Here is a 10,218-nt window from a genome sequence, read left to right as displayed (position 1 = left end):
CCGTGATATAATTTGTGTGTGTGTGTGTGTGTGTGTGTGTGTGTGTGTGTGTGTGTGTGTGTGTGTGTGTGTGTGTGTGAAATTGACACACATACAGACAGGCCAACAGAGACACGGCCCCAAATCCTCTTTGAATATTACTGGGAGCCTCCCGCCCATACACATGGAAAAGAGACAGCAACAAGGCCAAGGTCACGGTCATCCAAAATCCTAAAGGTCAAAGGGGAACCAGATCCAAATTGACAACCATCGACCCCCCCCCCTCCTCCCCCTAACCAGCCAGCGGCTCTTCATGCCCTTTAGAACAAAGCCATCCTTCAGTGACAGAGAGGGGGACCCAGTCAGCCTCTATGCTAAAGAATGCTAGGGCCACTCCTCTTGAGGCCAGTTTTGCCGGGAGATGCTTCCACTACACACATACATACCTCTAGGTTGGTAATTCAGTAAATAGTTATTTGGAGCGATCTCCGAACATGAGTAACCTTGCGTCCTCCTGAGGGTTTTAATGAATCCCATTAAGTCACAGAAGGGCTGCCTGCCTCTGACCTGGGCTTGTCCTTAACAGAGCCACGGACAACACAATGGTGTCATTGTGACCTCCCAAAAGCAGAGTGTGCCTACCCAATACCATGAGGAGAGGAGAGGAAAGAGAGGGACAGAGAAAGAAAGAAAGAAAGAAAGAAAGAAAGAAAGAATGTGGTTGTGAGTAAAACTGCAAGTACAGAGAAAGGCAGATTGTGTGTGTGTGTGTGTGTGTGTGTGTGTGTGTGTGTGTGTGTGTGTGTGTGTGTGTGTGTGTGTGTGAGTCAGAGAATGAAAGACAAGTATAGAGAGCACAACAGCGTCCATGCCAGAGCTGTATTTAGGCCCCTGGATGCAGTGGAACGAGACGAGTCTCCCTCTATTGTATTCACTAGATCTGATCGCTACATTTCCTGCAGGGACACAAATCTGTTTGCTTTGACTTCATTGTGCTTGTCCGGAGCAGGAAGCGGGAAATGGCTTGACACGGACAAACAGCCCACTGGACACCACAGGGGCTGCCTCAAGTGGCAGGCTGCACCAACAACAGAACCCAGATCAGTCAGTCTTCCTGCTCACATTCTCAATAATACAAGAGGTGCGACAGGGAAGCAGGTTCTAAATCAGTGCAAGTACGGTAAAAGCAACTGGCCACAATGGGCTAGCTGTGTCTCAAATCCTTTGAGTTCCCAGAGTACATACATTGCTTTTGTACACAGACAACTGATAATAGAGAGAGGTTGCCATTGTGGGGGATTCTGTGTGAATCAAGATGCTGTTTTAATTAGAGATGCATGTTCGTACATACTGTAGTAAATATCTGAAAAGGCCTAATGTACTGATGTACTACTTTTTTTGCTGACTATTAATAACCGCCGTCTGAAAAATATGGCACTATAGACAGTTACAAGGGTTGTGACCACAACTTCATGGCTACATTTGGTTAACAAGAATACTAAGCAAAACAAGAGGACCTTAGGTTATCTGAGGATAGAAAAGTTTCCATTACAAAACCCAAATACGCTTTGTAAGGTGGATGGATGTCATACTCCTGATTGGTTTGCCAAGATGTCAGTCATCTACTGAGGAGATGAACCCCAAATTTCGATTGGACTGTTACGTATAGGAAAAAAGAGGACTGACCCCTTAGTGAGGATAAAGGATGGAACACAACAGCTCCAGCTTCAGATTTTGTGCAGGTCTCAAATTGGGTTAAATATTCTGCAGAATACACATTCACTCCACTGCTTAGTGCTGCATTGGCTTAGACTAGTCAGGCTGCGTATTGTGTAGTATTAAAGATTGACAGTCAACGACTATTCTCGTGGATCAAGGCTTTTTCCAGAGTGCTAATTGGTCTTAGAGTAAACTGGTGAGTTTTTTCCACTACAATACACACACACACACACACACACACAAACACAAACACACACACACACACACACACACACACACACACACACACACTATGTGCAGTAAATCTGGACTAAGCCACAGCCCACAGCTTCACTTTAGTTTATTTGAGATAGTCACATGCATTTAAATAATTGGTTGATATTGATCATATGTTCCATCAAAGGAAACACGTGAGCAGTTTACAAAGAAGACACTAATGGGTTGAATGTATTAAACTGTTCTATGTTCTATTTCTATGTTCTATGTTCTAAATCTCTTTCCTCTTTCTTTCCCTTTCTCTCTCCCCACCTCTGACAGAGTGACTACTTCCCAGCCATTCACATGCAGCATATGCACTGGTACAGTACAATGATGTCTGAGACCAAGGCCAGCATCCACCACCTGCATTCAGTACCAGACAGGACAGAGAACAACACAGGGAGGACACGTTGAGTTGAGGAGAGTTGTGAAACAGGAGAAAGCACAAGCCCCCTCTCTCCTGTTAATTAACAACATGTCTCCGCCTTGGCTTCTGGATGGATGTGCCGGTTAACATTCCAACAAAATGTGGCTTCAGCAGTCTGTCACTCCTGCAAGTGTCAGTCAGAGTGTAAATGTGTGTGTGCATGTGTGTCTTTCTGTCTGTCTGTGTGTGGGTACAAGAGAGACAAATACACACAAGTCAGCATGAGATATATGATCTATCTAAATCTCTAAATCTCTTTTTCTCACTTTCTCCATCTGTCCATCAGCGTAGCTTTTACAGGGATGATTCATGGTCAGGAAGCATACGCTGCCCCACAGCACAGCCACACCCAACACTGCTCCCAGAATTTAGCGTGTATGGACATAAAAACATGCTACAAATACCTCCTGTAAATACCTTACACACACACACACATACATTCACACACACACACACACACACACACACTCCAACTTACTCCAGTTAGTGCCCACTCCTTCACTCCCATGTACAGCTCTCGCTTCACATTTGTCTTCTTTAGCGTCAGTGAATATTAAACGTGGCTTGTATGTGTGTGAGTGTGTGTGTGTGTGTGTGTGTGTGTGTGTGTGTGTGTGTGTGTGTGTGTGTGTGTGTTTGTCTTTGTTGTGTCTGTTGCTTTGTGTGTGCATAGTGTGCAGGACTTAATTGTATTGTAAATTTAAAAAAATGCAGGTATGAAGCAAAAAAATAAACAACGATGTGTGGGTGTGTGTGTGTGTGTGTGTGTGTGTGTGTGTGTCTGTGTGTGTGTGTGTGTGTGTGTGTGTGTGTGTGTGTGTGTGTGTGTGTGTGTGTGTGTGACCTATGCCAGAGAACAGGCACAGAATTGAAGTGGACTTCCCATCTCCAACCTGTAGAGGTCTCTGATGCAGTTGTGGAGGATCCATCTGTTGCTGTGGAAGCCAGGCTGCACCATAACAGCAATTGTTCACCTGCTCCAGCCTAGAACATCCAGGCAGACTCTCCTGTCTATTCAGAGAGCCCAACATATGGAGTACTGGTCCAGTCTAAAGCTACAGGGAAAGTTGGCCAAACTGCCCTTTGCGGACCACTCTGCATCACACACCATCTATAGCAATGCCAACATCAGTGAGGAGATCCTTATTTTCTGTATAAAAGCACGTCTACAGGTTCTTCCCACCAAATACAACCTTTCACTGTGGTTTCCTTCCATTCATTCACCCCTCTGCATGCTGCATGACCCCCCTCAACACCTGGAGTCAGTAGCCCACATTATGAACAGTTGCACATCACTTAAAGGACTGTATATGGCCAGACACAACAGACTTGTGGATCTCATTGCTGCTCAGATTCCCTGTGTGGCTGATGAAAAGCTCTATAAAAACACTACTGTACAGTCTGATTGGTTTAACTCACCTGCAAACACTTTTGTAGGAATACCAAATACACCTGATATTGTTGTCATATCTCAGCATTCCAGAACAGAACAGCTATTTGAAGTAGCATGTGCATTTGATCTGTTTATGGAGGACTCTTACCTTTCTAAGACTGTAAAATATCAATCATTAATATCTACCATCGAAAACCTTGGCTACAGATGCCAGCTTATTGTGCTAGTGTTTGGTAGTCTAGGGCATGTACACAGGCTGGCTTACCGGGGGACTTTGTATTGGGGGCTATTGAAAACAAGAGCCAAACAGTTGGTAAAGTACTGCTCAATTTCAGCCATTATAGGAAGCATGTTTATTTGGAAAAGGAGATGTTTTCTGTACCCCTGAGATTGTATTGTCATACATAACAATGTGCTGATGTGGTTTAATCTGTTTAATCTGTAATCAATCATTTAAAACATTTGATTCCTAATGAAAATTTACTTGTAATGTGGAATTGAATAAAGTATCTAAAATGTGTGTGTGTGTTTCTTTTCCCCTGAACTCATCTGTTGCCTCAAGTCTCAGCATGCCTGGGTTGTGAGGGATAATTAGCCAGCAGTCCAGACACACCAGTAAGTGTGAGTGGCTGTCTGTCCATGTGTGTGTGTGTGTGTGTGTGTGTGTGTGTTGTGTTGTGTTGAATACACACAAAGGAGTGAATGTGTGTGTGTGTGTGATACAGATCATTCGGACATGGCTCAGGCACACCATTGTGTGTTTGTGTGTGTGTGTGTGTGTGTGTGTGTGTGTGTGTGTGTGTGTGAGCTATTACCTGCCAGCACACGCACACTCACTCACACATAGTCACACAGACACAGACACACACACCCACACACTCACTCACACATAGTCACACACACACACACACACACACACACACACACACACACACACACACACACACACACCCCACACTCACACACACAGGTGAGCCTGACACTACAGGAAACTAATTTCTTGCACCTTTAGAGGAAGGAGGGCCTGCTAGCACCAGACACATTATCCCCATACACACATACATGCCCCACCCAGGCCCAGCCACCATACTACCCCTAAGGGAACAGATGTACTAACGCTTTTGCGCCCATTTCAGGCTATTTGTTTCGCAATGTGCGTGTAAAATCATTGCGAGGTATGTACAAACTTCAGTTTGTACATACCAAATTGAAGTTCAATGCGTCAATAAGAGAACCTTTCAAAGACAAATGTACGTACATCTGGCCCTCAGTCCTCTAACATTAAGATGCAATCTGTTACACTGCACATCACAACACCGTGGTAAAGTTGGTTTTATATTGGACGTTGGATATTCGACACATTCGAAAAATCTATTTAGCACTGACTACTATGGTCGAGTTTGTGTCAAACCAACTTTAATGTGTTTAAAAAAGGTCTGCCTATATTACACAAAGCTTCTTTTTTCCAAAAACTCCCTCTTTGATTTTATATACATTTTTTTACAGTAAAAAATCAAAGAGGGAGTTTTTAAAAAAAAATAAGCTTTGTGTAATATGTAGGGCAGTTATCTGAGTGCAATAGATGTGTTCTGACAGGGGTAGGTCAAAAGGTCAAGCCGCATAATAGATTTATAGCATTTTTGAATAGTAAAATATTAATATAAAATCAAAGTGTGAGTTTTTGGAAGAAAGAAGCTTTGTGTACTATGAAGGGAAGTTAGCTGAGTACAACAGATGTGTTTTGACATGGGTAGGTCAAAAGGTCAAGACGCATAATAGATTTATAGCATTTTTAAAAGTAAAAAATGAATGTAAAATCAAAGAGTGAGTTTTTGGAAAAAAGAAGCTTTGTGTATTATAAAGGGCAGTTAGCTGAGTGTAACAGATGTGTTTTAACATGGGTGGGTTGAAAGTGGAAGTTGCATAATAGATTTATAGCATTTTTGAATAGTAAAAAATGTATATAAAATCAAAGCATGAGTTTTTGAAAAAAATAAGCTTTGTGTACTATGTAGGGCAGGTACCTGTAGTGTTAATTTTGTCACCTATTTTTAATTTAGTCCTAGTCTTAATCTTGTGATGAAATCTCCTTTTTAGTCTTTGTCATATTTAGTCATTCAAATATCATTTTGTTAGTCAAAGTTTTTAGTCCACTAAAAGTCTAGATCATTTTTTAGTCTAGTTTTAGTCAAAAGAAAACTAAAGGTATCTTAGTCTTAGTCAGTTTTAGTCAACACATTTTAGTCTTTTTTTTTTATAACAAATTATTTCTGATTACCATTTGAGTCAAATAGTGTTTCACACATCTCAATTTTTCCAACAATATTGTGTGTCCACAGGGCTACTCGTCTGTTATAATTACTCATTCTGATTTTTTGTCAGTCAGTATGTTTACATGCACAGGTAAGTCGAGCTTCAGTTACAGCTCGAAGGGGATTTGACCATAGACAGTAAAAGATTTGACTGGACCACTGTCATATTAAATAGACCAGTGTTTCTCAAAGTGTGGTCCGGGAATCACTGGTGGTCCATAAGCTATGGCGCATTGGCAAAAATATAATATAGATGAGTTGTTTGCAATATTGAACCAACTTGTATGTAAAAACAGTTTTTACAACACTGTCTATGTAAGATATGGCAGTTTAAATCATACAGTATGAATCCACACACAATAAGCAAAGTGCAAAAAGACAATAAGCAAGGTGGTTCAGTGAGTAGGCCTATAGTGTAGACCTAATTATAGGCCACTGTTGAAGTAGGTATAATCTTTTTTTTTTTTTTTAGCTAGGGTTAGTTAAGTGGTCCTGAAACTGAAAAAAGTTTGAGAAAACACTGTCAGACCAAAGTATTAATGTTTTACTCCGCCTGCTTAGATGGCGATATGCATCAAACACAACACATTCCCCAAACAGACTCTCCATCTTAGCCATAGCTAACTTGCAGCTTAACTTTTCCATATTAGCTTACTTGCTAGCAAACTTTGCTTCATCAGTCTAACTAGTTAAATAGTTGACATTACATGATGAACATTTTCGTATGGACATTCTGGGGGGGATTAATTTGTATGAGAGAAGCTTCAACTTCTGGGTATGTAGCATTGTGGCATAAAGCTTAGGTAGTTATCTTGCTAACTCTAGCAGAAATCTCCAGTGTTCTTGTTCCATGTAGTTTAGGTATTTGCAGCCACAGGGTTGCAGCAACAGCACATAGACTAGCCACAGGAAAGCTGTTCGCGTATGAACTCATTCGAATATTTTGAAAACGTAACAGCTAGATATTCTGTCTTCTCATTTTGTAGACGAAAATGAAGAGAGATTTTATCTTAGTTTTTATTTCATGCAAAACATTTTAGTCTCTCTTTTTTTCACAACAATAATGCATCTTAAGATAGTCTTAGTCAGTGTTTCAGGACATTACTGCCGCCTCGTCATCGCCTCGCCTTAGTCATGAAAAAAAAGGTTGTTGACGAACATATTTCCTCTTGTCTCGTCTTTGATCTAAATTAACACTAGGTACCTGAGTGCAATAGATGCGTTTTGACTTGGGTAGGTCAAAATGTCATGCCGCATAATAGATTTATAGCATTTTTGAATAGTAAAATATTAATATAAAATCAAAGAGTGAGTTTTTTAGAAAAAAAGCTTTGTGCACTATGAAGGGCAGTTAGCTGAGTGCAACAGATGTGTTTTGACATGGGTAGGTGAAAAGGTCAAGCCGCATAATTTAAAGATTTTTTTTTTTACATTAAAAATATTTATAAAAACCAAAGAATGGTATTTTAGGAAAAAGAAGCTTTGTGTACTATATAGAGCAGTAATCCGAGTTCACCAGATGAGTTTTGACATGGGTAGGTCAAAAGGGCAAGCCGCATAATAGATTTAAAACATTTAACATTAAAAATTGTATAAAATCAAAGAGTAGGTTTTAGGGAAAAAGGAGCATTGTGTACTAGAAAGGGCAGTAAGCCGAGTTCAGGAGATGTGTTTTAGTATGGTTAAGTCAAAAGATGAAGCCGCATAATAGATTGAAATCTTTTATCAGCATAAAAAATTCATAAAATCAAAACATGGGTTTTTGGACAAAAGAAGCTTTGTGTAATATAGGCAGGCCTTGTTTAAACACATTAAAGTTGGTTTGACACAAACTCGACCCTTATAGTCAGTGCTACATAGATTTTTCGAATGTGTCGAATATCCAACGTCCAATATAAAACCAACTTTACCACGGTCATACAACCGTAACCGACATATATGCTATCCACCGCCCCTAGGCTGGGAGCAGTGAAATATTTGAAAATTACTGGCAGCACTGCTATGATACCTGTGTGTTTACACAAACATTAATGAAAGCGCAATCGTCTGAAATCGTTTGTGACTTTGCTCTGTTGCGTGTTTGATGTAATTTACACTCTCTTGACGACGCTGCAGAGATCTATGGTTAGGCCAACAGTTATTGACTAACTGATTGATTGAGTGGCTGATGCATTGGTGCCTAATTTGAATGTATTCCGTTTCCAAGGTGATTTCCTTATGAACACAAAAACCATGTAGTCAGACCCTGTGGTCAAAATCAAATTGAGGTATAGGGCTCTTTAACCCCTAGGACTTAGCCCAGATTTTAGCAGTCAATAGCCATGATTCCACTATTAGGCGAGGGCTCTCATTAGGTTAACTAGGGCTGGGGCATCAAGCTGCAAGAACTACTATGGGGCAATGGTCCTGCACTATTGCCCTAAAACCCATCTGTCCCTTTCAGAAGTGAATGGAAAGTTGAAGTATCATGCAGCAAAGTCACCTACAACCTACAGCTGAAAACATAAAGAAAAAATGGAATTTAGATGAGCTTGGTGAAATGTACAGTTAACAAGTAAACAAGGTAAACAGGCTTGTCAGACTCCTCTGGTCATTAAAACGGTCATGTAGCAAGTTAATTTAGCAATCCATATCACAGGTAGCTTGAGGACATGGCTCTAGTTTACAATAAATAGCAAGCTACTCTCAATTGCTAAGTGAAGTTAACTTTAGCTTGTTTAAAGCCTATCATGGCTAGCATTGTTATTTGCAATAAATTAGCTTCATCAATCAAAGCCAGATTGATATGTTGAAATAAGATATTATTACAGTCACTGTTACATTTGCCGTGCAGTTTCTATAGGCCTAATAGTGTATGTTCTGAACAAGGGGCAAGCTTGAAGCTCACTTAATCTCTAATCCAAAATTGTAATTGGTAGTATCCTGCAGTTGTGAGAAGACCAAAATGTCTTACTTGTTGCCATGACTATATATTGGTCATTGGTCTTAAGGGTTGGTCCCTAATGTGTACAGGTAAAGCAGGCTGATGCACCAGAACACAAGGGTTGTGTAACAGACATCAGCAGCAGCAACAGCAGGAGACATTAGCGGTTACAGGTCATGTTAATCCCCAGAGGCCTGTGCTCACACTGGCATTGATCTCTCCATCTACATGTCTGTGTGCTTTACATCTTGTGTCTTTGCCCTCTCACTTTTCCCTGTTAGCACGATATAAGGCATATATCATATTATAAACTACATTGTAATGTAATTATAACATCTTAATACATTCTCAGCATTTTCCACCATCTGTTTCTCTCACATGAACATGCAGATGTAAATGCACACTGTCAAGCCCACCCACTTACACATGCCTGCACATTTCAACACATCTTTTGGGTTAATTTCAGTGACATCTGGTCTTCTTGTGAAGCGTTACCTCCTGTCTGTATGTGCAGTCTTAAAGTGATCCACCACCCCACACATTGATCACCAATAACGGGTTACCATGACAACAGAATGTTAAACCAAAAGAGAAATGTCACACTTACCCTTTCCTTTAACTCAGCAAAAGAAACTGATTTGCATTTTTGGTGTGTGTGTGTGTGTGTGTGTGTGTGTGTGTGTGTGTGTGTGTGTAAATGTACATTGTCTGGTCCTATTAGTTATTGAATGGTGGCTCCTAAACTCTTAATCCCTAAATAAAAATGCACACACGCACACGGACACACACTCTCTCTCTCTCTCTCTCAAGGGCACACACACAAACACACACATCTTTTCATCAAACAGTCTCCGTGTCTTATGCCAGAGGCTACAACTCGATCTGAGTCTGGTCACCAACCAAAGAGAGCATGAAATCTACCCGTGAACTGAACTGTGTATATGGGTGTGTGTATGTGGACAACCAGATAGAACCAGTTAAGTCATCAGCCACTATTTCTGATTTACGAAACTAAATCACTAACACATATTCAGATATTTGACCATACTCAGCGCTTTGGTCAAGCATCAGGACTAAAATGCTGCAGGAGTATAGATTTGAACTCCTCTTGGGTGGTGGGACTGACCGACCAGCTAATTATTAGACTCATTGGCTAGGCAGTAGCTGTGAGTACCAGGCACTGGTAGGCCCACTCTGGAAGTGTTGA

Source organism: Alosa alosa, chromosome 23 (genome assembly GCF_017589495.1).
Source record: "Alosa alosa isolate M-15738 ecotype Scorff River chromosome 23, AALO_Geno_1.1, whole genome shotgun sequence".
Classification (NCBI taxonomy): Eukaryota; Metazoa; Chordata; class Actinopteri; order Clupeiformes; family Clupeidae; genus Alosa; species Alosa alosa.
The sequence above is the reverse complement of the archived record's forward strand: the minus strand, read 5'-3'. Positions refer to the sequence as shown.